The sequence below is a fragment of the Motacilla alba genome, chromosome Z (assembly GCF_015832195.1).
Source record: "Motacilla alba alba isolate MOTALB_02 chromosome Z, Motacilla_alba_V1.0_pri, whole genome shotgun sequence".
NCBI lineage: Eukaryota > Metazoa > Chordata > Aves > Passeriformes > Motacillidae > Motacilla > Motacilla alba.
In genome coordinates, this window is record NC_052046.1 from 9007380 (window position 1) to 9031423 (window position 24044).

Sequence of the window (24044 nt, forward strand, 5' to 3'; positions counted from 1 at the left end):
AAACACCCACAGAATCGAAGATGTCACTTGGTCTCACTGATCTATCACCTCTCTGCTGAAATTCCCACCACTCTTCCCACAGCAGCAGCATGCAGGTTGGTCCTGATGTCCCACAGGACACTGTCCAATTTTTCTGAGTGACACTGCTCAGGATGATGTCCCCACCTGATTACAAGCAGGCATGCATGTCCTGGACTTGCCTCAGGTAATGGCAGGGGCAAAGCAAAGCAGCATGTAACCCACACAACACAACAGGAAGAAATCTCTCTTGGCTGCCTGTCCCTAAATGTTTATTCCAGCACTGCCTATCTTAACTCCTCTCCAAACTGGCAGCAGAGTATATGACCCCACTACCTTTGGGCTTTTTTGGTACTTGTGCTTGAAACTTTGTAGTATGAACAGGTAAGACAGAAAAAGGGGGGCAGCACTTCAATGATGACATGGTTGTAACTCATGGGGTCACAGCACCCAAGAGATTGGGCCTTGGGCAGCGATCTTGGCAGGCAAGGTGCTTACAAATGATAAAAGAGAAAACATCCTCTGGCCTAGAAAATGGCAATTCCCACCCCAACACACACATATGACCCAGAGCCTCACCTGCTGGGCTCTGCAACACTCCATGATATTCCATAGCACATCTTGGGGCCTTAGTCCAGAGGAAAGATGAGAAACCACTGGCTGTGAAAGTGGGGTCAGAGGGCACTACAGTGTGGCTCAATGGACTTTTACCATGCTCTGCCACCACCTGCGCCCATAATACAATGCACCCATAATATAATGCACCCATAATTATTTATAATAATAAACCCAACATCAACTCTCACACCATGTGCTGAAGGTCACATATACAGAAAGGAGCGCTCGAGCTGCTAACCCAAAACCGCCTTCAGTGTCAGGTACCAGTGTCCCAGATTCCTCCATGGGAAGGAAGCTCCAGCCCCCAGGGCAGAGCAAACTGCTCCCCTCTGAAAGCAGAAGGAACCTGTTGGCAGTGAGAGGGAGGAAGCAGACTGCTGTCCACCACAGGAGGCTTTCCCAGAGCCCCCACGTTCCAGGTTCCACCTCCTTGTTTGCTCTCCCTTGGGAACACCAGGGTCTGGAGTCCAGGGAACATTGTGCAAACAAGTCTAGATAGACTATTCAGGAGTTTTAAGATGACTGAAACTGCAGAACTGGAGAGAAGTGGGCAGTCCATACAGATCTTACAGTAACCCTACATCACAGAAGGACACTAGGGCATACTGGAAAGGGTGAAATGGTTTTCAGGGCAATACATGAGGCCTTGTACCCCGGAAAGGGGGGGGGGTGTCACAGCTCAGGTAAGGGTTATGACATTTGTGAGTACAGAGCTATTTCGGTAGCTCACAGGCATCCTTCCCCATCCATTTTTGACTGAATCCTCTAGTCCCAGACAGACTGTGGCCACAGGCACCAGAGCAGCATGTGCCACCCCATGGCAAGCCCACACATCCAGCCTCCATACATCTCCAAGGGCATTGTTTCCCTCTCACTCTGGGCTGGGCACAGAGCTGTGGGCAGGGTGTTGTAGCTCACTGCCAGCAGTGACCTTTGAGAGGTGTAATGAGAGAGGTTTACAGCTCACACAGCCATCCATGTTGACACGAGCAAGCTGTGCTTGCCGCCAGCAGGTCCTTTTCCTGGCTTACATCCAGGCCTTTAGGCATGTCATGGATGACAGGTCAGGTCTCAGTCACACTCACATTATAGCCAGGCTGGAAATGGCTTCCTGATCCATTCCCTCTGCTAGTGAGTGCATGACTGCCCCTTCACCAACAACAGCCAGCTCTCTTACCCGCATCTGGTAAGGGGTCTACCCAAAGGCAGCTTCCAAAATGTTTAATTTCTCCTTTGCCTGCCCCAGAGGATGGTCTCAGACCATATCAGAGGGGTCACAAGAGCATCTGCTCTCCCTGAGTACAGGTACCCTGGAGCGAGGCAAACTGGCTGTGCAAGGTGGACAGAACAGCACAGGGCCAGGCATCCTGGGAAGGTGCAGTCGTGGCTGGAGCCACTTATGTTGATTAACTGAGGATAAGCAAGGGCAGCAGAATGACTCGCTTTCTTCCATGGTAGTGAGAGGGATCAAGAGACTGGTTTGTTCCTGGCTGGGCCTGCTCTGCAGCTCAGGGCTTCAAAACAAACAGGTCTGTAAGTGGGTGCTGCCTGCCCACACCCCAGCAAGGGGCAAAAGAGGGGAGAAGATGGACAAAACACCCCCGACCACTCACCCTGAGGCTGCTGCTAGAGGAGAACAGCTTCAGATTCCAAATTATCAGGCAGGAGTCCAGGGGTGCCAAGCCCAGGGCACAGCTGGGACTGGGCTGCACTGAGGGCTGTGGCACCTTCCACATTTGCCTGATTACTTTTCTGCTTTGTCAGTGACGCTGCCAGTTGCAAGTTACCATAGCAATACCCTCCAGCATTCTCCCCTGTCTCTGCTCCTCTTTGTTTGTCCTCTCCCTGCTGCCCCACACACGAAACACCCCAAAGCCTCAATATACTCCTAAAAGGCAGCACCTTCACCAAGGAAGGAAAGGGGGTGGATGTGGAAGCCCACTCCCACAGGCCCTCATCCCTGCCCACCTCAGGGGCAAGGACCCTACTCGGGACCCAGGTGCATTGCACCTCACCTTGTCTATTCTCAAGGCAACGCACAGGAGAGCCACGCTGACAAATCTGGGGAATAGAGGCCTTTTTAACTGCATCTCCTTTGTGCTGTGGCAGGCAGGGGTGCTTCAACATCCTCACCTGTCCCACAGGGCCTGCTCCATGGCGGTGACATGCAGTCCCTCTCCAGTCCAGCCCAACACAGCTGCCTGCAGGTCAGAAAGCCCCAGGAGCTCTTTCTACATTGCAGTAGCACTAGATCTGATGGGAATGGGGTCTCAGACTCTTCTTGCTGCATCCTAGCAGGTATCTCCTAAGCCTCTGCTCTCCAGTTCCAGACAGTTTCCACTTCAGGGAGGTCTGTACTGCTGCACCAAACCTCACTGTGGCTTGAATCAGAGACAGGATCCTGCTTTGTTTCTTGCCTTAAAAACCTCTCCCCTACCATTGCTACGTGCCACTAAACAGTTACCCAGCCTGGGTGGTAAGCAGAGCTCTTCTCCCTTTCACCTCTCTCACACAGGCACAAGACAAAGGACCGTCGCAGACAAGCAAAAAACCCCAAACTTCTAAAAGCTCTGCTTCTCTCTCTGTTCTGTCCTTTCCCACAACCAGTTACATCACTTGAGGGTTATAGCAGAAGCTAGCAAAGCCTCGGTACTGATCCAGGATGAGTCATGGAGCTCCGGAGGCCGTGCAACTTCCTTCTGATACCATCAACCATGCCTTACACAGCTAAAAATAAAGATGGGCCAAAACTGCAGAGCTACATCTTGCCTCAACATGAAACTCAGCAATGCTCAGCACTGCTGAAAAATTACCTGAGCAGGTAGAAACCAAAAAGTGCAGGGAAGCCAAAAGTCTTGGGTGTACCAAGAAGGGAGAGGGCAGGAGGCCCCACCCTGTGCCACGCTGGAGGATGGTGGTGGCAGATGGCAAGCAGCCATCCAACCATACAGAGATGGCCAGAACCAGGATCTCATCTCATTCAGCTGTAGCTTTGGAGTATTTCCACACCTAGAGGTTTCGTGGAAGACTATTTTCAGCAATGCATGTTCCCATCTGAGACAACAGGAATCAGCTGCTGCAAACAAGAAGGATGTGCATTTCTGGCAGGAAAAAACTGGGAAGCTGCAGCCTGCTTCCCACCAGGCAACACGTGGGCATCTGCAAAGCAAGGTCCAAGGGATGTTCAGAGCTAAAGGTTAGAAAAAGGAGTCACAGGTACAGCTGATATGGGTTAGATGTTGAGGTAAGTGAGGAATTCAAAGTTCTTCCTAATCTCTGGGACACTGTGCCCAAGCAAAACCTTCACACATGAGGATACAGGATTCTCACACAGATCTTAGCAGGAAGCCGTAGGATTGGACACAAATAGGAGCTCAGAGGGACACCGGCAACATTCAGAAACCTAAAATAGCCTCAGCAGATGATCCTCTACTCCATTCTTGGGAGCAGCAAGAACTGAACAAGGATCCAGCTGTCCCAACACTCCCATGAACAGGATCTTTGAATGCCCGACCTGTTTGCAACAGAGATGGTAGGGCAAATAGGGGATTCCTTGCATAACTCCAGTGCCAATATCCACAAGGAACCCAGAGCTCCAGTTCTGAAGGAGGAAGCAGCATTTTCTTGTGGTTTTCAGTGGAAAGATGATCTAGTGCTACATCAGCTGGTCAGACTCTGGGGCAAGGGCAGCCTACACACATCAAGAGAAGGCTGGAGGACATTAGGCTGACTGCTTTCTGTTGAAGATATAAACTCCACTTTGCCCAGTAGTTAGGTTTCTTAGCACAGGGTTCCATCTCATTCTCAAGAGAAGCACTGCAATTCTGTCCATGGGTCTGCAAGCTGTATCAGTTTCCAGACTAACGCCAGCTGCACAAAATGGAACCAAAATTGCTAATTCAGCCCAAATATAAACTCACTGATATCACCTGGGTAAGGTGATATATGAACCAGAGAACAGCTTTATGCTGTGGCCGAACAACAGGAAAAGCTGCTGCTTTACACATAAATGGGAGATTTGCTGTCCAAGAAGATATTAAGCTGATTGGTTATCAAGGAGGAACAGGAGAAAAGTGGATCCAGTACTATACCAGAGGGGTGTGAGGCACCGGCAGAGGTGGCTCAGAGAAGCTGTGGATGTCCCATTCCTGGCAGTGTTCAAGGACAAGTTGGATGGGGCTCTGAGCAACCTGGTCTAGTGTGTGGCTCCCCCGGCCCATTGCAGGAGGGCTAGAATGTGATCTTTAAGGTCCCTTCCAAACCAGGCCTTTCTATGATTGTGTGGTGTACCCTGTGTTGAAATGGCCTTTGCCAAAAGGTAGGGGAGCCCTGAGAGGATGCTGTGAACTTAGTTGACTGGGATCTACAAGCAGCCCCAGCAAAACTGAGAGTAAACCTTTTCTCTGGTCTTTGCCATGTCTCCCATCACTGAGAGATATAAAATCCCACCATGGAACAGGAATTAGTGAATGCCACAACCCAGCTGGATTAAGGGGCTGCTCTGCTCTCACTGCATTGTGTGTGTGATTGGTAATCTGCAGCACAGGGCACTGGCATGAGCAAAGAACTTCTTTCCTTCTTTTCACCTTCACAGGTAAATCTATCCCTGCCTCACCCACTGTGGGTACCACCTCAGCATCAGGCTGAAGGATGAGATGGCCTGAAGCCCAGTTTCCAGCTGCCTCTGGATTGGTTCCAGCTTCCCTGGCAGACACTTCAGAGGAAGAGCTGCAGAGCCTGGGCAGCTATGCATCCTAAACTATGCATGTCTTCCCCATGTAATCTCTCCTGGCCAAATCACACCTGAGCTCTGGGGTGAGAGAAGGGTTCATCTTGCCCTGCCATAGGCATAGTCCTGATGAGGGCTCCCTTCCAGGTGAGAGCACACCATGCAGGTGGGGCAAGCACTGCTGGATTCTAGGCAGGCACACAAGCATCCATGGACAGGGCAGGAAGCTCACAGCCCTCGCAGGCTGCTCCAGGCTGGTTCCTCGGAGCAGATAATATTTCTTGCCAGTGGCAATACAAAAACTGCTGGTCCTCCTGAAATACTTCCTCTGAGCCTCACACAACAAAGCCAACCTACAAAATCCTGGGAAAATATAGGAAAAACCCAAATGCTGCGAATAGAGAACACGATTACCTCTGCCACAAGCTCTGGGTAAAGTCTCAGCTGCGTTCAGGTGAAAGACAGCAGGGGCCTGCAGCTGGGAAATGCTCCCAGTTGAATCCTGCTGGCATGCAGAAGGACAAGTGTGGCAAACAGCACAGACTGCAAGAACACATCACCCTTGAGCTCCTGACAAACTGTGTGCAGGATTCAACAGTCTTAGCAGCACCAGTTCCACACATCCAGGCTCCCTTTGCCATGCTGACAGCCAGGTGGGATGCAGGTGCACCCGAAAAACCTCGTCTGTGGGAGAACCTCACCTGGGTGACATCTACTTTACAGAGCTATCCCTGTGACCCAAGGGAAGAAGAGCACAGAGTTCTCTGTTTCTTCACACAGCCCTGATGAGGCAGGGGAAATCAGAGATATTTGAATGTTGCTAACCTCAGTGTAGGGCTGAAGCAGACAGAGAAGGCAGCTCTCAGCTGTCAGCCCTCGCAGTGTGGCCTTGAGGTTGCTTGTTCCGGCTGTCTTGGATCACCTGGAAAGACAAGTCCACACGCACAGGTTCAGTTGGAACACTGTGTGGACAGTAACCGCTCATCCAAGCCAAGTGAGCTAGTGGCCTGTGCACAGAAATGAGAGACCCCAAGCACCCCCACCAGCTCAAAAATCCCACTACATCTTTTACCAGTGCTGAGGCTGCCCCTCCAGCAGCAGCCCTGACTCCCTCCTGGCTTCCAGCTATCCCCAGTTCCCTGCACGATTCCAGGTGGGTGCACAGTTGGCTCTCCTGAGAGAGCTGCTAAGGTCACATTCATGATATCCCTGCCCAGATTTCAGAGGGAAATAAAGGCCTTTCTGTGCCTTTGGCTTTGTTCTTGTCCACCCACACAGCTGTAGGTTTCTCTACCACACAGGCTCTGCTTCTCGAGTGGGTGCGCTGGCATATGATTTATCTGCAAGAACAGGCGCTGGCTGTGGTCCCCACAGGCCACCTGCTAAGGCACCCCATGGAGACACAGAGCCAGGGCAGGGAGGGACAAACTCCACTGTTGGAGAGACACCCCTCCCAACAACCCAAACAGACCAAGACAAATCCAACACCACAGCGTTTCCCAGGCTACAGGGAAGGGAGAAAACGACAATTGCTTAATAGAAATCCCCGAGAAGCCTGCCAACACCATCACAAAGATGTTGTTTAAGTCTCCTCCCCAGGCTCCCAGTGCTTTAATTGCAGACCACTAGAAATCACACTTTGTGGGGGCTAGGTCCTTGTGCAGAGCAGGTCCTGAAAACCAACGGTACCAGGCTCCTCAGGATCAGGTCTGACCTTCTCCTGGCTGCAGGCATGATGGGCAAAAGTGGCTGTGAGGAGTCCCTGCTCCTCAGCTTGACCATCCACACAGGCAACCACCCTGCAGCACCACCAGAGCACAGCCCAGCTGAGACCAGAGCTGCCGTGCCGGGGAGCAGAGCACTGCGGGCAGGCAGGCTGCCAGTGCCCCAGAAGCACAGCCTTCCCACCATGGTGCAGGGAGGCATGGCCACACTACCCTACTGGGGCTTCAGCCCTTAAGACTGTCCTGAGGGCACCCAGAAAGCTTGTGCTTAATGACACCTGCACTGGCATCCCAGGAGAAGGCCCACCTGGAAACGGTACCAGCTAGGCACAAGGGCTCTTGGTTTGGAGAGCTTACAAGCAGAACAAGCCCCAGTAAAAGCAGCATGTGTAAATGTAAATATACATATACAGAAAACCCTCCACCAAGTCCCTCCTCTAGCACACTGTCTTTCAGAGAAGGCTCAAAAGGCACTAAGCCTGAGCAGTGACAGGAATTGCTTTGGACATGGCTGAAGTGCTGCCACCCACATACTGCAGCAGCACAGGAAGCAATGGCAATGTATCTGACAGGGATGGGTTGAAAACACTACCCAGGAAGAATGCAATTACCCCAAATGGACTGAGGCCAGGAGATCTGGATTACCACCTCAGCTCTTGCATAAAGGGCTTTGCATCTTTGTTCACATCTAGCAACAAGAATCTCAGCGTTGACATCACCCCTGGCCCAGAATATGGATTTGTTACTAAAAAGCACTTCCAGCTGAATCACTAACTTCCCATTTTGCAGCACACAGGACTCCTTTGAAGGTTTCCCATCCAAGTATTGTTCTACCATCATGCTGCTTAGCTGGGGGGTTGTCCAGGCCACAGGCAAGTATGACTGCAACTGCAATGGCCAGTCCTGAAAAGGCTCTCTGAAATGCAGAGCATGTGAGCCCAGCTGCTCTTCATTCAGGATTCACAACCAGCTGAAGATGCAGACGGAAACAGGGGGGAAACATGTTAATTGGCAGCTGGGCATCCACCAGCCAAGCAAGGGAGACTGTGAAAGAGAGGGACAAAGCCAAAGGGAAGATGAACAGAGACACTTTCCTGTCAAAGAAAATAATTTTTAAAGCAGGCCTCAAACTTCGTGAGACCAAGTTCTCTAGAGGTTATATTCATCTGGCTCACTTGATCACAAGCAAAAGCAACATGAAATAACAAAGGAACTGAGCTGGTCAGAAAATAGGCTTCAGGGAGCAGAGGTGCCAGGCCCTGCAGACAGAAGGAAGGATCAGAAACATGGCAACATGGCATTACCAGGACACAGAGACCCACACAGTTCCCTGGAAGAAAGTGGTCCCTGGGAATTATGCGATGTGGAGAGACATCAGGCAAAAGCCTCTCAGAGAAGACTCTCACAGAGTAACCTGCAACAATCTCACTAAGTAACCAGCAACAAACCATCTGCCAGCATACAAATATCTCCTTTCAGGATTTCTCCCATGCTGCCCTTCACATCTGTCTTGTTTCAAAACCGACTCATTAATTCTTCCAGCTACCAAAGCCTCTGATAATTTGATTACAGCTCCATTGACAGTGTGCTGAGGACACCACTTTTCTAATCATATGGCTTCACTTTCTCCTTTCTCGTCTGTGGTCACATACCTACCAACAACAGGTTTTCTTATTCTGCATCAGGAAGTGTCCTGCCCCCCAGGCACGGTGCATTTCCACACAGCACACGATGGTGCCAACCAGATCTAGCAGAGGACAAACACGGGCAGGCCCAGAGCTGTAAGAACATGTAAAGGACTTGGGAAGAGCCAAGAGTCTTTTGACTTTGAAGACTCAGATCAATAATCATCCCCTTCAATCACCCTCAGACTCAAAGAGCAAAGTTTGGCTATCTCTGGCCTCTGGCTCTCAGCACAGAAATGTGCCAGGGCAAGCAGCCTGTAGCAGACAGCAAGGAGGAAGACCAGGGGCAAAGATGTGCTTCTCTGCCCTCACAGGTCCCTTGAACATAGGGAGGGAACTTCCTCCTCCTGCTCTGCATGCTCAGAGAGAGAAGAGAGCTGAGGGCAGAGAGGCTGAGAAAGCTCAGCACCAGCCAAGGGGGCGTGTAGGGACTGTGGCCTTCATCCGATTTGGAGTGAAAGAGCAGGCCTAACAGTAAAATTTAAATTATCTATAAGTCTCTAAAGACCTCTCCTGGAGAGGGCAGAGATGAAAAATAGAGCATGGAGAGCTGCTCTGCACAACTTGCTGCAAAAGCAAGGAAGCAAGAGAGTTCCTCAGCAAGCTGTGCCTCGGGACAGCAGAGTTCCTCGGGACAGTACAGAGTGACTCCACCAGCTTTCCTTCTTTCAGTGGGTAAGAAACCTCTCACAGGGGGAACAGAAACAAGGCAGGCGAGTGGCACAGCTGAAACAGCCCCAGCACTGCTCCACCTGTGGCTGGACCTTGCTCCACAAGCCCAGCTCACCAAGGGCCACAGCTGTACAGCTGAGGTGACAGCAGGGCTCTGCTGTCCTGACCACCCTAGGCTCCATGGGAAGGGACATGTCCAGGCCTCACTGGAGTCAGCAGCAATCCAGTGTTATTGTTAAATGTTACGGGAGCAGGGGCTGGAGGTCAGGCGAGGGCAAGTGTTCACTCCCTGGCAACAAACACTGCGGCAGCAACATCCCTCCGAACCAACCCCATCCGAACCCCTCAGCCCAGCCAACTCCCACCCGTGCCCTGCCCTAGCACAGGAACTGCATGCTGGGACAGGCAGAGTCCCCATCAGCGCCCCGCCACTCACCCACTCACGCCGAGACCCGAACCATGGAATTGCTGCTGTGAAACAAGGCGGTGACCAGGCTTTACGGGATGACTTCATTCTCCCGGTCCTCAACCGAAAGCCCAGCCCTGACAAAAGTAACTCTAGCACTATCACATTGGGAGTTTTCTTCTGTGTCACCTGCCGGACCTTGTTCACCTCCTCGTGCTACCAAGCTTGCCAAGACACTGCTTTGTGTCAGGGTTCAAGCCTGCTACACTCTCCACATTTTCCCAACTTCCCCTCTTTGCTGATGCCAACAGACACGATTCAGGGAGAGGGCAGGTCTGTAAGCAGATCTCTGCTTGTCTGATGTTTTTAAAAAGGCAGTGAGGGGAAATTACTTTTAAAATTTAAATTTGGAGCACAACATTCCTCTACCATACATTTTCCACAGCAGCTGCAAATTCCACACTCCTTCTCTCAAAGAAAAATAATAAAAGGAGCATGGAAACCCCGGAGGTGTGTGCCCCTCGTACCGACGGATTATGTTCACGAGCAAGCCCACCTCCCCAGCACCCACCACGCAGCCATTCCCTCTGATTTCCCTAACAGGCCACCTTTCCAAACATGACACCCGGGCTGCCGAGCGCACGCCGCCTGCGCGATTTCTGTATAAAACCCGCAAAACGCTTGAAAACCTCGCTAGGTCGGCAGCTGCTGATTTCGGGTGGGTGACTGCCCCCGACGGGCCCTTCCGCCCGCGGCTGGCTGTCACCAGAGGGCGGCGGATGCCGGGGTTCACATCCGCCCCGGCGCCCACCCCGCAGCCCCACGCCGGGGCCTGGGAAGGGACCCCCGGGGCAGGTGCCGCCCGAGGCGAGCCCCCCGCGCCCCCGGGGAACCCGGCCCCACCGCCGCGGGCCCTTCCGGGGGCAGCCCACCACGTCCCAGCTGGGCCTGAGCTGATGCCCGCGGGAGGAAGAAAAAGAAAAGGAGGAGGAGGAGGAGGAGGAGGAGAGGAGGCCCCACCGTGCGGGCAGAGCTGCAGACAGGCTGTCCCTGCCCATGTCACAGCGCAGAGGACGTGGCCCTGGTGGGCGAGACCAGGGGCAGCGCAGCCTCCCTAAGCTGCCGGGGGATTGGGAGCCAGGATTGGGGACACCCCGCAGCAAAGCCTGCACCCCGTTGCGGTCCCTCCGCCTCCCCCCACACCTGCCTCTGCCAGACAGAGCCCTCCCGAAGCCTCAGTTCCCCCGGCACCCCCGCCTCCCCCCGCCCCAAAGTCTCTCTGCGGTCACACCGCCGCCTGCCCCCCCCGCCCCGGCACCCCCTGCCCCAGCCTGCGCCGGTGCCAGGCCCCTTGCCGGCCCAAGGGCCCCGGCGAGAGCTCCCCACCTCGGTCACAGTCCCCCAAACTCACAGACCCCCATCCCGGTCATGATGTGCCCAGCTCAGAGACCCCCATCTCGACCACGGTCCCCTCCGCTCACAGTTCCCATTCCGCTTACAGCGTCTCCCATACTACCCGATCACGGCCCCTTCTGGTCGCGCCTCCCCTAGCTCCCGCTCGCCCCTGCGGTCTGGGCCCCCGGTCCCAACGGCCCTCCCGAACCTTCTGGAACCGGGGGATGGCGGCAGAGACGGGGCGCACGAACCCCTTCGCACGCCGCACGGGCAGCCCGTCCCCCCCGGAGCCCAGTCGTGCCCCGCGCCCCCCGGCCCTGCCCGTCGCGGCCCCGCCGGACCCACCAGCGCCCCCTCCGCCGCTGCCGCCGCGGCCCCGACTGTGCGCGGCTCCTCCGCTCCTTCCGGGTGCCGCTGGGGACACGCCCCCGGACCCGCCTCCCGCGTGCTGATTGGTGCTCTGGGCGGGGGAGGGCGAGGGGCGGGGCGAGCCGCGGGGACGCGCGACCAATGGGCGGTGAATCACTGCGCCGAGACCCCGCCCATGGCCCGCCCCCTCCACGTGCGGGAGTGTGATGACAGCGGGGAAGGGGCGGGCCCAGGAGGGGTGGCTTCTCATTGGCTGGTGGCGGCGGCGTGGGCGGGGCCTGGGCCGGCGCGGGGCGGGACTGCCGCCGCTCACCCTGTGGGCTGAGGGGGATCCCGGGCCCGCGGCGGGGCTTGGACGGCACGGCCCCCCCCGGGCACGGCCCCACGGGCACGGCACGGCACGGGCCCCCCCGGGCACGGCCCCACGGGCACGGCACGGCACGGCCCCCCCCGGGCACGGCCCCACGGCCCCACGGGCACGGCCCCACGGGCACGGCACGGCCCCCCCCGGGCACGGCCCCACGGGCACGGCACGGCCCCCCCACGGGCACGGCATGGCCCCCCCACGGGCACGGCCCCACGGGCACGGCACGGCATGGCCCACCCACGGCCTCACGGGCACGGCATGTCCTACCCAGGGCCACGGCGTGTCCCACCCACGGGCATGACCCCAGGGGCACGGCATGTTCCACCCACGGGCACGGCCCCGCGAGAACGGCGTGTCCCACCCCACGGGCACGGCATCGCCCCACGGGCACAGTATGTCCCAACCCCAGAGTCACCCTTCACCCAGCCCCACGCGTGCGACGTGTGCCAGCCCCAGAGACGGCCCTCCCTGGCCCCATGGGTATGGCCTCCCCCTGGTGAGACCCCCGCGGTGTCCCTTGCCTCGTGTCCCGAGTGGGGTCACCCTGGTGTTCCCCACTCCCCAGGTGGTGCCGGTGCCCTGCAGGCCGGGTCTGCCATCCCCCGATACTGCCGGGCTGGGAACTAGCTGTGCCAGAGCCCACGGTGGGTGCCGGACCCAAGGGGGCAGCTGTGCCCGGGGATACGGCTGCTCAGAGATACCGAAACACCCAGCAGCCGTGGGGCTCCTGGGCACTGCCACCTGCCTGTGGGGATGCCGGCAGTCCCCACTGCCCTGCAGGGAAGCAGCCTGCAGCTCACCAGCCTGACCACAGGCCATTCAGGTCAGGGAAGAGATGCCTTGACTTCATCAATTTTGGGTGAAGTTTGGTAAAGATCAGTCCCCCCAAGTGACTCACCTCACTCCTCAGAGAGCTGCAGCTGCAACACCGCTCTAAAAATAGTGGGGACCAGTATCGTCAAATGATAAATATAACCAGGATCTCGTCTTCTGACAGTGTTAGCACACTGAGCTGGATGTGAACCTGCAGTGCACTGGCTGCCGAGTCCCAGCGCTCCCCTCGCCTTGCTGCTGATCCTGTGGCATTAATTTCAGTAGTGGTGTCATGGATAAAGCTGTTCCGGTGCTGTCTGGGAATAGCTGTGAGCAGGACAGACGGTCCTCTGACAGCCGTGCCCTGCACGTGTCTCTCTGCAGGGAGAAATGGCAGCTTTGTGTCCTAAGGACAGCTATGTGGCCGTGGAGCAGCTGCCAACACAGGAACTCATCTCCTGTTGGGGCCTCAGATTGCTGCTCTAGGAGATTTCTTGCTAAATAACCCCTGGCTGTCCCCAGATTCACTTGTGCACCACTGAAGGGGGGGTATTTAATATATGGAACATTCTAATTTCTGAGTGTTAATGACAGGAGCATGCGATTCTCCAGTGTTCCTGGTGAGTTAGGAGCTGCTGCCTCAAACTTTATGTGTGCAGGTGCTGGTGTCAGGAAGAGCCCAGGAAACTTGGTTCCCCCACATGCCTACTTGTCCTACACAGTGCAGGTTTCCTGCAGACTTCCAGGGCAAAATTTAGCTTTTCTGCCTTTCGACCCTGAATGTCATCTCTGCTGAGCTCTCAAGAAGCTCTGGAGTCCAACCAGGAAAGCAGCAGAGGCCATGGAAACCAGGGATGGGCTGAAAAACGCTCAGTGTCCATCGCACAGCTGCTGCCACAGGCTGTGTTCTGCAGTGTGAACTGGCTGAAATGAGTTCACAGTTAAAAAATGGTTAATGAACCTTTATTGGCTTGAACAGGAACTCAACTGGAACAACTTCAGTCAAAGCTGAACCCACTGTGGAGCTGAATCAAAAAAATTTGCTGGTTCAGCTCCTTGGCTGGGGGGAAATATGGGCTCCTTTGTCCTTGACAAGAATAATACATTTCTGTTTATTGTGTGGGCAGTGAAGGATTAATAATATCCCAAGTTATTTACCTCCTTCTTTTGAGTGCTGAGGGTTTGTGAGTGATGTCCCTGCTGAGCACACTGTCCCTTAGCAACCTCCCCTGATTCTTGAAACATGTTCTCGCTCCAGAGGCAGGATTAAGGAGCAGGACATAAAAGCCCCTTTTAGCAGTCTGATGGGGTGAGGCTGCTCCCATTGCTCTTCCCATGGGGCAGAACCTCAACCATGGCCATTTACTGGGCACAGTAACACAAGCTGTGGTGGTTTGTAGAGCATCTGGAAAAGCTTCCAGAGGCTTGGGAGGGCTGGGGATGGGGCAGACTTCCTGCACAAGCTATAGTACTTCTTTGCAGAGGGGCCCACCCTAGGCCTTGCCAGGGGTAGACTTTATCTATTTCTTACACACCCTGGGGGCTTGAAAAGGGCTTTACAAGGGTTGGTGAAGGCAAACGAGAGGTTTAAGCACATTAGGCATGGCTCTGCACCACAGCTGGCCACTTTCCAGAGACTCGCCAGCCGGGAGGGCCGGGAGAAGGGTGTTTTCCCAGGAAGATGAGGTGTACCAAGCAGCACATGTTGGAATGACGTCTTTCCGTCTTGCGCCCTTCTGCCTTCAGGGCTTCCCTTTGAAGGGTGCCCTGGTGAGGTGACTGAGTGGTGGTGAGTTCATCCTTGGGTTACCTCCTTCCTGGAGCTGCCAGCGCTGCCTCAACCTGCCAGCAGCGGGCTGGGGCTGTTCAGCCTGTTTGCCAGGCTGGCTGCTCCCACCGGAAAGGCTGTCATGTGCCAAGCTCCAGGATGCTGAGGAGCTGACACAAGCAAGGCTCCTGCCCCACTTTTAATTTAATTTAATGGTTTTCATCATGGAAGAGTGACATCCCCATGCACACACTCGTTTTGTTGGTGTGGGCAGCTTTTGCAATTGCAAAAGCGCCTTTGAGAAGTACATGGATCATCTCCCAGTGCTGATGGGGCAGGATGTGCCTCTATAGAGGTGATGGTACCCCTGCATCACCTGTATACTCCCCGTGCCAGCAAGCTGTGCCATACTCTGCACGTCTGATCCAAGTCCATGGGTAGGTAAAGCAATAAAGGACCCATGTGCAGAAGCGAGTCTGGAAAGACCTGGAGTCCTGCCAGGGAGAGATTGTAGGGAATTTTAAAAGGACCTTGGAGGAAGCTGGTGGAAATCAGCTGTCACGTTGCTTTGGGGCCCCGACAAGTGGTGCCAGGTTGGGTGGGGTGTGGAGCAGTGGCAGGGCTAGACCAGGCACTGTGTGGTGACTCATGGCCTCATCCCAGCTGTCAGAGGAGCTGGAGAAAGTCGAAAGGACAGGTGTACTAGAGGAGCATTGGGTGTCACATCCATTCTTAATAGTGTGTTGCCACAAAAATCTTGGTTTTTTGTATCTCTCACAGCCCCAGTCCTAGGCATCCAGCACAGACTGTAACTCCTGCAGCGCCTGCCTCTGGGGGGAGTTTCATGCTTCTTGCCCTCTCTGTGTTTTTCAGCTAGAGGAGACAAAGGCCAAAGCCAGTACCTCTTTCCCTGGGACTGTCACAAGGAGAGGATGCACTGTAGTGCCTCATGGTCCTGTGTTGAAGCCAGGGAGTGTTCCCGAGGAAGTGTGAACCAGTGCTTCAAGACCTTTCCCCTGCCAGAACCTGTTTCCATGACATGCTTGGTTTACTTGTTTGACTGAAACGGCTGTAAAACTGAGATAGAAATCAAACTTGGAGAGTTTCCTGCTGGAGGAGCACTACTGCTCTCAGGGGTAGAGGTGGCATTCTCTTTTGGCACTATGGGAATCCTTTCTGGTACAGCGCCAAGCAGAGCTTGGGATGACAACAGAGATCCAGTCACTGTGGTATGCTGAGTCCCAATGCCCACCAAAGCCTCATGCCAAACTGGGCATGTCTGACAGAATTCAGAGTCCTGATGGCAAAGGGAGAAGTGAGAATAATGGATCTGAGATCACTTTAACAAGCACTGGGGGGTAGGGCCAGGCAGGGCTGCTCTTTTCCTCCCATACCCACACCACACTCATAGTTCCAGTGTTGCCTCTCCCATCCGCTGTCACCTTTGTAGAGGAGGGCAGCATTGTCACTCCCAAGGGACCATGGTGGGCCTTAGAGACCAAGGAACAAAGGATGGATGGATGATCTAGAGCCTGATGCAGGTCATTAACCCAGTGCTACAGCCACCAGACTTCACTGTTGCTTTGCGTCTGAGACACACATGGGACTTCCAGAATTAAACAGGAGTCTTGGCTATGTGCAAAACTCCAGTGATCCATCCTGGAGCTGCTGGCAGACTGTGTTCTGAGGGATGAGGGCTGTTTGCTACAGCTTGGCAGGCTGAGGATGCTCAGCAAGAACAATTTCTGTGCAGCCCAGTGCAGGGACCTCCAGACCCGGGGATTTGAAGTACAAAGCCATAGCAAATATGATGTTGTGCTGGTTACACCCTGTTCTGAGCAGGAGGTCAGATCGGGGATGTCCCTGCCACCCTATATCCAGGGCTGGAACAACACCTAGGGACTGCATGTGCCTGTTCAGCACCAGGGAAATAATCCCTTCTCCCTTTTCACTGTTGGAAATGTAGAGCTCCAACTGCTGCCACTTTACCCCTCGGGGTCACGCATTGTCCTGGACAGTTTGTCTTCACTTAATGGCCCTCTGCCCTAACCTGCAGCTGGGGCGTTGTGGGAGAGGCTGTGGATTTAAGGTGGCGTAAGTAACGTGCTCTGAAGAGGATGCTGTCCAGATGGTGATCTGGACAGGCACTGGGAAGAAAAGTGTCTGGCCCCACCACTGGATGTGTGAATGGTCCCCTCCCTCTTTCCCTTTTCATGCCTAAGCCTCTTCCCCGACAGCTTCCCTGCAAAAATGTTTCCTTTCTTTCACACCTGCCTTGAAAATAAAGTAATAAAAAAAGAAAACTTGAAGGAGCTGATAAACTCCGTTTACCCACCCAGATAACATCGGCTCCAAAGAACCGGCCGGTGTGGGCTGTGCCAGGTCTGGTGCATGCCAGGGCTGCCCGAGCTGGGCAGTGACGTCTCAGCCTTTCTGCTGCCCCCCGACTGCCCCGTCAGCCTTCGCCAGTGCCAAACGTGCAAACCAGGGCTGATAGCACAAGGCAAAGGTCTCCTTGGCGTCACCTTGGTGAGGTGGCAAAGCCTGGGGCCACCCAGCAATGCCTCTCAGCACTGCAGACTGCACCAGCAGCCAAGGTTGCTCATTCACTGCCTGCACCTACGTTTAGGAATTTTGGCATTTTTCCCTGGCCACTCATGGCATTTGGGGCAGAGCCTTAGTACTGAATTCTGTGACTCGGAGCACTCTTAGGGATAATGTGCTCCACACAGTGCCAGCACCCCAGGGTGCTGCACCCTCTCTTCCATCTCCCAGGCATTTCCCCGAGGACTTGACTGCTGGGCAACAGGGCCAACATCTGCACAAATACGGGAATTTTGAACCCCAAGGTGTGGGTGAAGATGACTTCATGGAGGGACAGCAAAATGGCTTGCCTGGTCAGCAGGGAGCTGCTGAGCTCTATGGGCTTCATCTGGAAACCGGGATATTCCAGGATATACACTGAGAGTATATCCCCATTTAGGTCACTGAAAATGTGGGGTGATGGAAAATCTTTGGTGTCCATACGGAAAGGTCCTGTTGCCAGGCTTGGTCAGTGGATGCTGCCTGTTGGCACAAGGTGGCAGCCCAGCCCAGCTTATTTTCAGCGGCACCTTTGTGGGGGAACCTGGGTCCCGGCATGACCTGCCCCTGTCCCCAAAATGTGGAGCACGTGTCCCCCACGGGGTGCTGCCCCTCACCCTGCCAGGGGTCAGAATTACAGGAGGGACAAGTCCTGCTGCAAGGGGCAGCCCTGCCCATGTGCTCACGGAGGCTGCCTTTTGGCTGTCCTGGCTGTGCTGTTCCTTTTCTCTATGAGGGGATGTGGGGACAAGGGACATGCTGGTGGGCAACAGTCCTTCAACTCCTGGACTAGAGAGGGCTTGGGGTGAGGCCACACCAGGTACACAGTTGCTACCAGAATCTTCTTTCTGAGGAGTTTTCTGGGCAAGAAGGAGCAATGTAAACATGGGGGAAATTAGCCAGCACAGCAAAAGGGAATGATGGGTTCTTCTCTGCCCTCATGGGAGAGCAGGGACACCCTGGAGTTTGTGATAACCAGTCCAAGGTGAGGGTGTTACAATGCATTTAGCGTGTTCATGGACTTCTCACCCTGATGTGCCCATGCACCTCCAGTAAAGGGATGCAGAGACTTCTCACAAAGTCTGGATGACGTGGGGACTCCATTGTTTTGCCTCTTGGTGTCCACTATATTCTTAACTCTTGGTGTCCACCACATTTCCATATCCTATTGCTTCCCTCTGAATATGGCAGGTTAGAGGCCGGTTTGTGCCTGAAATTCCCTGTGAATATGTTCAATGATACAGCTGTGAGGAGGCATGGCATGTTCCCATTTCTTGCCTCCATCCGTGCTTGCTCTGCAGGTGCATTTTTGTAAGAACAAGAAGAGCTGTGGAGTTCCTGACATGAGATTGTTCAGGGGGTCTCCCTGATGGTGCCTTGCTCAGTTTTGGGGTTTAGCCAAAGCTGTTGTTTGTGCATGCATTGCTGGACCGACTGTTTTGATGTGCACCCTTTCACGTTTTGTTTGCTCCTCTGTAACGGGGACACATGAGAACACCATTGATGTGACAGACCTACTTAGAGACCCATTTACATTTCCTTTGGGTTTACAGTCAAATCTCATGCCAAACTTGTTTATGCCTTGTTTTCATCATCATCTTAGCCTTGACTTTCTAAGACCAAGAGCTGAGTACCTCCAACCCTTCCTGTCTTTGGAGGGCCCCATTTTCTAGGTGCTGCACCTTTATCTTAAAACCCTGTTTTGTGATAGTAGCTGCCCCTAGCTTCTGTAGAAAACTATGGCAGAAATATATGCCTCTCTGAGCATCTGATCTTCCCTTCTGCGCATCTTAAGCTCCTCTGCATCTACATTTATAGAGGAAACCAGGTCAGAAGTAGTCCATAGAGCAATGGGTCAGTAACCTGGTCTAGTGGAAGGTGTTTCTGACCATGGTAGGGGGATTGGAACAAGATGATCCTTCAGGTCCCTTCTGACCCGATCCCTTCTGTGATTTTATGGTGTGAAGGAGGGCCTGCCAGCATTATCAGGGTGGGTTGGCAGCACCAGCAATCTGCTGGACTTCCAGAGTGCCTGTAAGCATCCAGAAAAATCCTGTCTGAGCACCCATGTGCAGACAACTGCTCAGTGTGCTCAGATGTGCAAACACACCCAGCACCACAGTGTGGGCAGCACACAGCAGAGAGGACAAACATCCCTGCCCCAAATCACAGCTGCTCATGGCCTGTCACCTCTGCTGCACTGGACTGGGACCCTTCCCAAGGTTTCAGCGTGCTGCATGTAGGCACAATGGGAGCTGCTGGCTCCAGCTGGTTTGCCGGACAGAGAAATGCCCACACTGGCTGTTATTTCTGCCTTAGCTCTTCTCACCCAAAGGGACAGTTGGGAACAAAGTGCTCTCAAACTGGGTCTTTCCAGCTCCCAGTGCCTGGCTCTGCCTGTCAGGCCTGTCCTTCATTTCAGGGAACACACTCAATCCCTCACCAGGCTCTTGGGAGGATTGAGAATTAAACGATGCAAAAATCCCTGCCAGCTGCCCGCGTGGGGCTCTCGGATGAGTCTCACTGGCTCAGCGCGGGCGGGTGCACAAGAAACGAGGTCACGGCCATGGGGGAGGCAGGAGCCATGGCCCCCGGCTCCAAGCACCACGGCTGCCCCCATCCCAGGAGCACCTGCAGGGTGCAGATCCCTGGCACTGTGCTCGAGAGGCACAAGGGTGCCCGGGGGCTGACTAAAGCCCTTGCACCCATGGGCTTTGCATTACACTGCTGGAGGATGCTGCAGCCATGCTGGCACTGACAGCAATGCTTAGGAAGTGTTTTTGGGCTCTCTGAAGAAATTTCTAGCCTGGATGACCTACCTCCATATCTTTCACCCTTAGATCAGGAAAAGTAAAAAAGCCCAAGGAAAAAGCTCCCCCTAGCAGAGCTGGTTTGATTTTAGTTCAGAGAGAAAAAAATCATTACATCCCGTATGTGATGTAGCACTGATAAAACATAGATTCACAGAATAAGCTGAGTTGGGACCCACAAGGACCCACAAGGATCATCAAGACCAGCTCTTGTTCCTGCACAGGACATCCCTAAGAATCACATCATGTGCCTGGGAACATTGTCCAAATGCTTCTTGAACTCAGACAGGCTTGATGCTGTGGCCACTTCCCTGGGGAGCCTGTTCCAGTGCCCAACCACCCTGTGTGTGAAGAACCTTTTCCTAATATCCAACCTAAACCTCTCCTAACACAGCTTAAGGCCATTCCTTTGGGTTCTGTCAGTGGTCACCACAGAGTGATGATCACTCAAGTGACAGGTCATGTCACCTGATGCCACTGAGTGAGTCCTTTGTGCACCATCTTCAGGCTGTGGAGGCCTAAAGGCACACACAGAGCGGAGTTCTCATCAGCAAAGCTTTCCAGTGAGAGTGCCCAAGGGCCAGGGGAGGAAGAGATAACAGCTCTCTTGCTCCAGGTACAGGGGGCTGCACTGCAGTGGGAGGCACTTGGCTACTCTTGGGGCAGCCATCCCTGGGCTGTGCTCTCTAAACATGCCCCACAGGGACAAACTGTTTCCAGGAGCTGGCTTCTTGCCTCAGCAGGGCTGGCTCTTTTTCATCTCTGCTCTCTGCAGCTGGAATAAACACACAGGGAAGCAGAGTAGCATGTAGTTCTCATAAAAATATTGCTCAGTGGCCTTGCATCCACTTTAATGCTGAATGGGTGAGGGAAGAAAAGAGGATAATGTCCATGAATTAAAGTTACAGCCCTTTCCTCCTCTGCTACTAATCCCCATTCAGATTTAATCAGACAAAGAGTCCTCTGGTCTGAGCTATTGCAGCAACAGCCCGCTCCAGAGAGGCTGTGCCTCAGCAGCTGTTGTGCCAGCTCACAATGAAAGGACAAACTTGGCTTTGAGAGGTTGGGATCTGAAACACAGCAGCAGGTAGAGACAACGCCAAGGGGCATTGAGAAAAATGTCAGCCAATGCCACACAGATCTGTGCCTGATAGCTGAGCTAACCAGTCAGGTTACATTTTGGGAGTGTTGCAGGAGGAGTGTGGGGGGATGCTGAAAACCTCAAAGATGACAAGCACAGAGTGGAGAACTGGGAGAGCTGGATGAAAAACACAGGAGGTTCATGTGGTTTCTCTTTAGGATTGCATCAGCCAGATGGGTCCAACATTTGGCAGGGAAAAGATCCTTTGCCACAGAGTTCAGAATAGCTCAGATGGGAGTTTTGAACAGACTCATTCGTGTGAGGGAAGGGGAAAAAAGTAGTGTTGTTCTGCAGGAAGGCTCTGCAGACCTTGGTCAGGAGAACATGGTTTGAAGGTGACATATTGGTTATATGGCCTGAAAAACTGGCAGGATGATAATTCTGTACTCCACCATGGAAGGACTTTGCAAATATGAAGAGCTCTGCTCCAGCTGGGTTGAACTTGAGGCCAGAGGATGTATCTGTGAGGAGAAAATTGTAGGACATCAAGGTTTGTTTTGGACAAAGAAATCTTGGTATGGGACAAAATAAATCTGTGAGCATGATGCTTTATGAGGTGGTGCCTATATTCAGAGGTAAAGCATTAGATTAATCTCATCTGACATTTGCCTTCCTCTGAGCTAAGGTTCCTGGGCTTCCCTAATGGTCAGTAAAAGACGTATTTTCAGGGCATCTCACCTAGTTTGTACATTCTCTTCAGGGTGAAGAGGACTGTTATCAAAAAGTGTTTGCATGGATTTTAGAGAGGGACACACTGGGGGAGCTCAGAGACACCCAGAGTGCAGAGACCTGCTTTTGCTAAATCCTGACCCAGAGAGAATCTTACAGAAGCCATGGGGCATTCCTGCTCCAAAGGACAGTGATGGAATGAGCAATAAGGACACAAACCACTGAATCTGATGGAAAACAGGGTCTCCAAGAAAAAAGTGTGGTCAATGACCCAGAGGTGACAAATGAGAGAGGACAAAGCATCTGCTCACCCTGTAACACTGCAGCAGGACTACAGCAGGACAAAGACAGGGCTAGAAAATGTTCTCAGGACCTTTGCCAAGGAACAGAGCAGTTCACAAAATCACAGCATCAGAGAATATGCTGAGTTAGAAGGGACCCACAAGGATCATTGAGTCCAACACTTGGCCCAGCACAGGACACCCCAAGAGTCATACCATATACCTGAGAGCATTGTCCAAAATTGTACATGTTTGCACAATTTCAGTGTCAGGATAAAGCCAGATCTCCTTCTTTTGCTCCATGGCCAAGGCACTGGCATACTCCACATCTGTCAAACAGCAAAAGCTGCCTGAGTGGTGGTATAAGCATTCAAAAATGTAGAAATTATGAGGCTGAGAGCATCCAAAGCTGATGGCTTTGGAATAAGGTGCAAGGACAAGTTTTGAGAAACCCCTGTGTGCAGAGGGGAAGTCCTTTGTCTTCCTTTGATTCTGCGAGAGAGCTGCCAGCTCCCAGCTGTGCTGCTTGCTTGGCTTTTGGCCAAGGCTCCAGAGTGCATCACAGCCCCCATTTCCTTGCTGTAGGGAGGGGCTCCTGGTTTGGCTGAAGGCCCAACACACACCTAAAGGACTAGAAAAGCTCTGCCCTTCTTTACAGAAAGATAAGATATGGTACAGCTGCCATCCCAGCTCCCCCACCCCACATTCAGATGTAATTAGTACTAAAACTTAGTGCCCATGGGGTTGGCTTCAGAGCACCCTGCAGTTACATGTTTTGGTCTGTGAGCACTCACTCTGCCAGCATGGAATTGGTGAGGCCACAGGGTGAAAATTCCACTAAATGACACCAGAACTGGGCAGTTTTCTGGTAAATCCTCAAATTACAAGCAACCCCCAAGAAACAAATTAGGTTCAACCTATGAGGCTCCTGGATACCTCCAGCCACTCAAACCTCCAGATCCTGCAGGGAAACATACCCTTTATTGCTGCTTGGTGTTGTCTTAGCAGATCTTTGCACAAAAAAAAGCAGAATTTGGGCTTCTCAGTAGTAGGGAGACCTCTAGAGAAACTTGTCTACCTCATGGGAAGGTGTATTTTGATAGAGATGCTTTTCTTCTACCTCTGTGTTGTCTCTGTAGGGTACCTTAGTGCCAGAATATCGGTGGCTTTTTTGCAGTCAGTCTTGTGATGGATGCTGCCATCAGCCTGAGGAAACTGGTTTTTCCCCGGTGGATGTGCCAGCCAAGGCTTGGCTTTAAGGAGCTTCTGTATGCAGAATATAGCACCAGTGTCACCATATGGGAACAGGAGGTGATAGCTGGCTGGATGAGAGCTGCAAACTAGAGGGGAACTGCTGGGTATGGGAAGAGGCAGACAAAGCATAGAAGTCCCATGACAGAAGCAAAAATTGCTTTATCTGGCATCTTTGTGACACATCAGCATTTTTGTATGACACAAATATTCCACAGTAGATAAATGGCTGGCAATTAAGGATAAAAAGGCAGGGGAAAATTATGGTATCTGACTAAAATTTCCTGCATTTTGGATGTTGACTTTTCTTTGATTTGTGTAGTTGCTAGTGACCATTTTTCCAAACAGAATTTTCTGTGTTAATGCATGTAGCTCTGAACATGAAGGCAAACAACATCTGGAAGCAAACTACTTACGACGAGTGCCATTAAGAATTTCAATCTGGAAACCACAAAATGATCCCTAGAACTTGTAAATGACTCTGCCAATCTGTTTCTTTCCTGACCACTAAGCATGACAATGACACTATGTTTCTTTTCCTGGTTGGGGGGTCTTGCTCCTTACCTCGGCTTTATGAGCAGGCTGGAATCAGCACCTCCCCAGCACAGAGATGGCAGCAGGACTCCCACTACCACAGTCAGTATCCCGGCCCCTCAGGCAACACCATCCAAAAGGAAAGCTGTGTAAAGTGAAGCCATTCACAGAACCACAGAATCCAGACAACTCCACTGCTATTGGCAGAAAC

General features: G+C 53.1%; 1 protein-coding gene across 8 annotated transcripts in view; it reads right to left on the reverse strand.

The window, feature by feature from the left end:
* FAM214B (family with sequence similarity 214 member B) overlaps positions 1-11671 on the reverse strand; it is a 38508-nt gene extending 26837 nt beyond the window's left edge. For 3 of the 8 annotated variants that reach the window (XM_038124893.1, XM_038124896.1, XM_038124889.1), the window contains exon 1: positions 6191-11081. The gene's annotated coding sequence lies outside the window, so the exon portion shown is untranslated. Of the gene's footprint in view, positions 1-6190; positions 11082-11592 lie in introns of those variants that run through there. The other 5 variants (XM_038124891.1, XM_038124897.1, XM_038124898.1 and 2 more) reach the window with 5 other exon arrangements.
* Positions 11672-24044: the final 12373 nt, after the last annotated feature.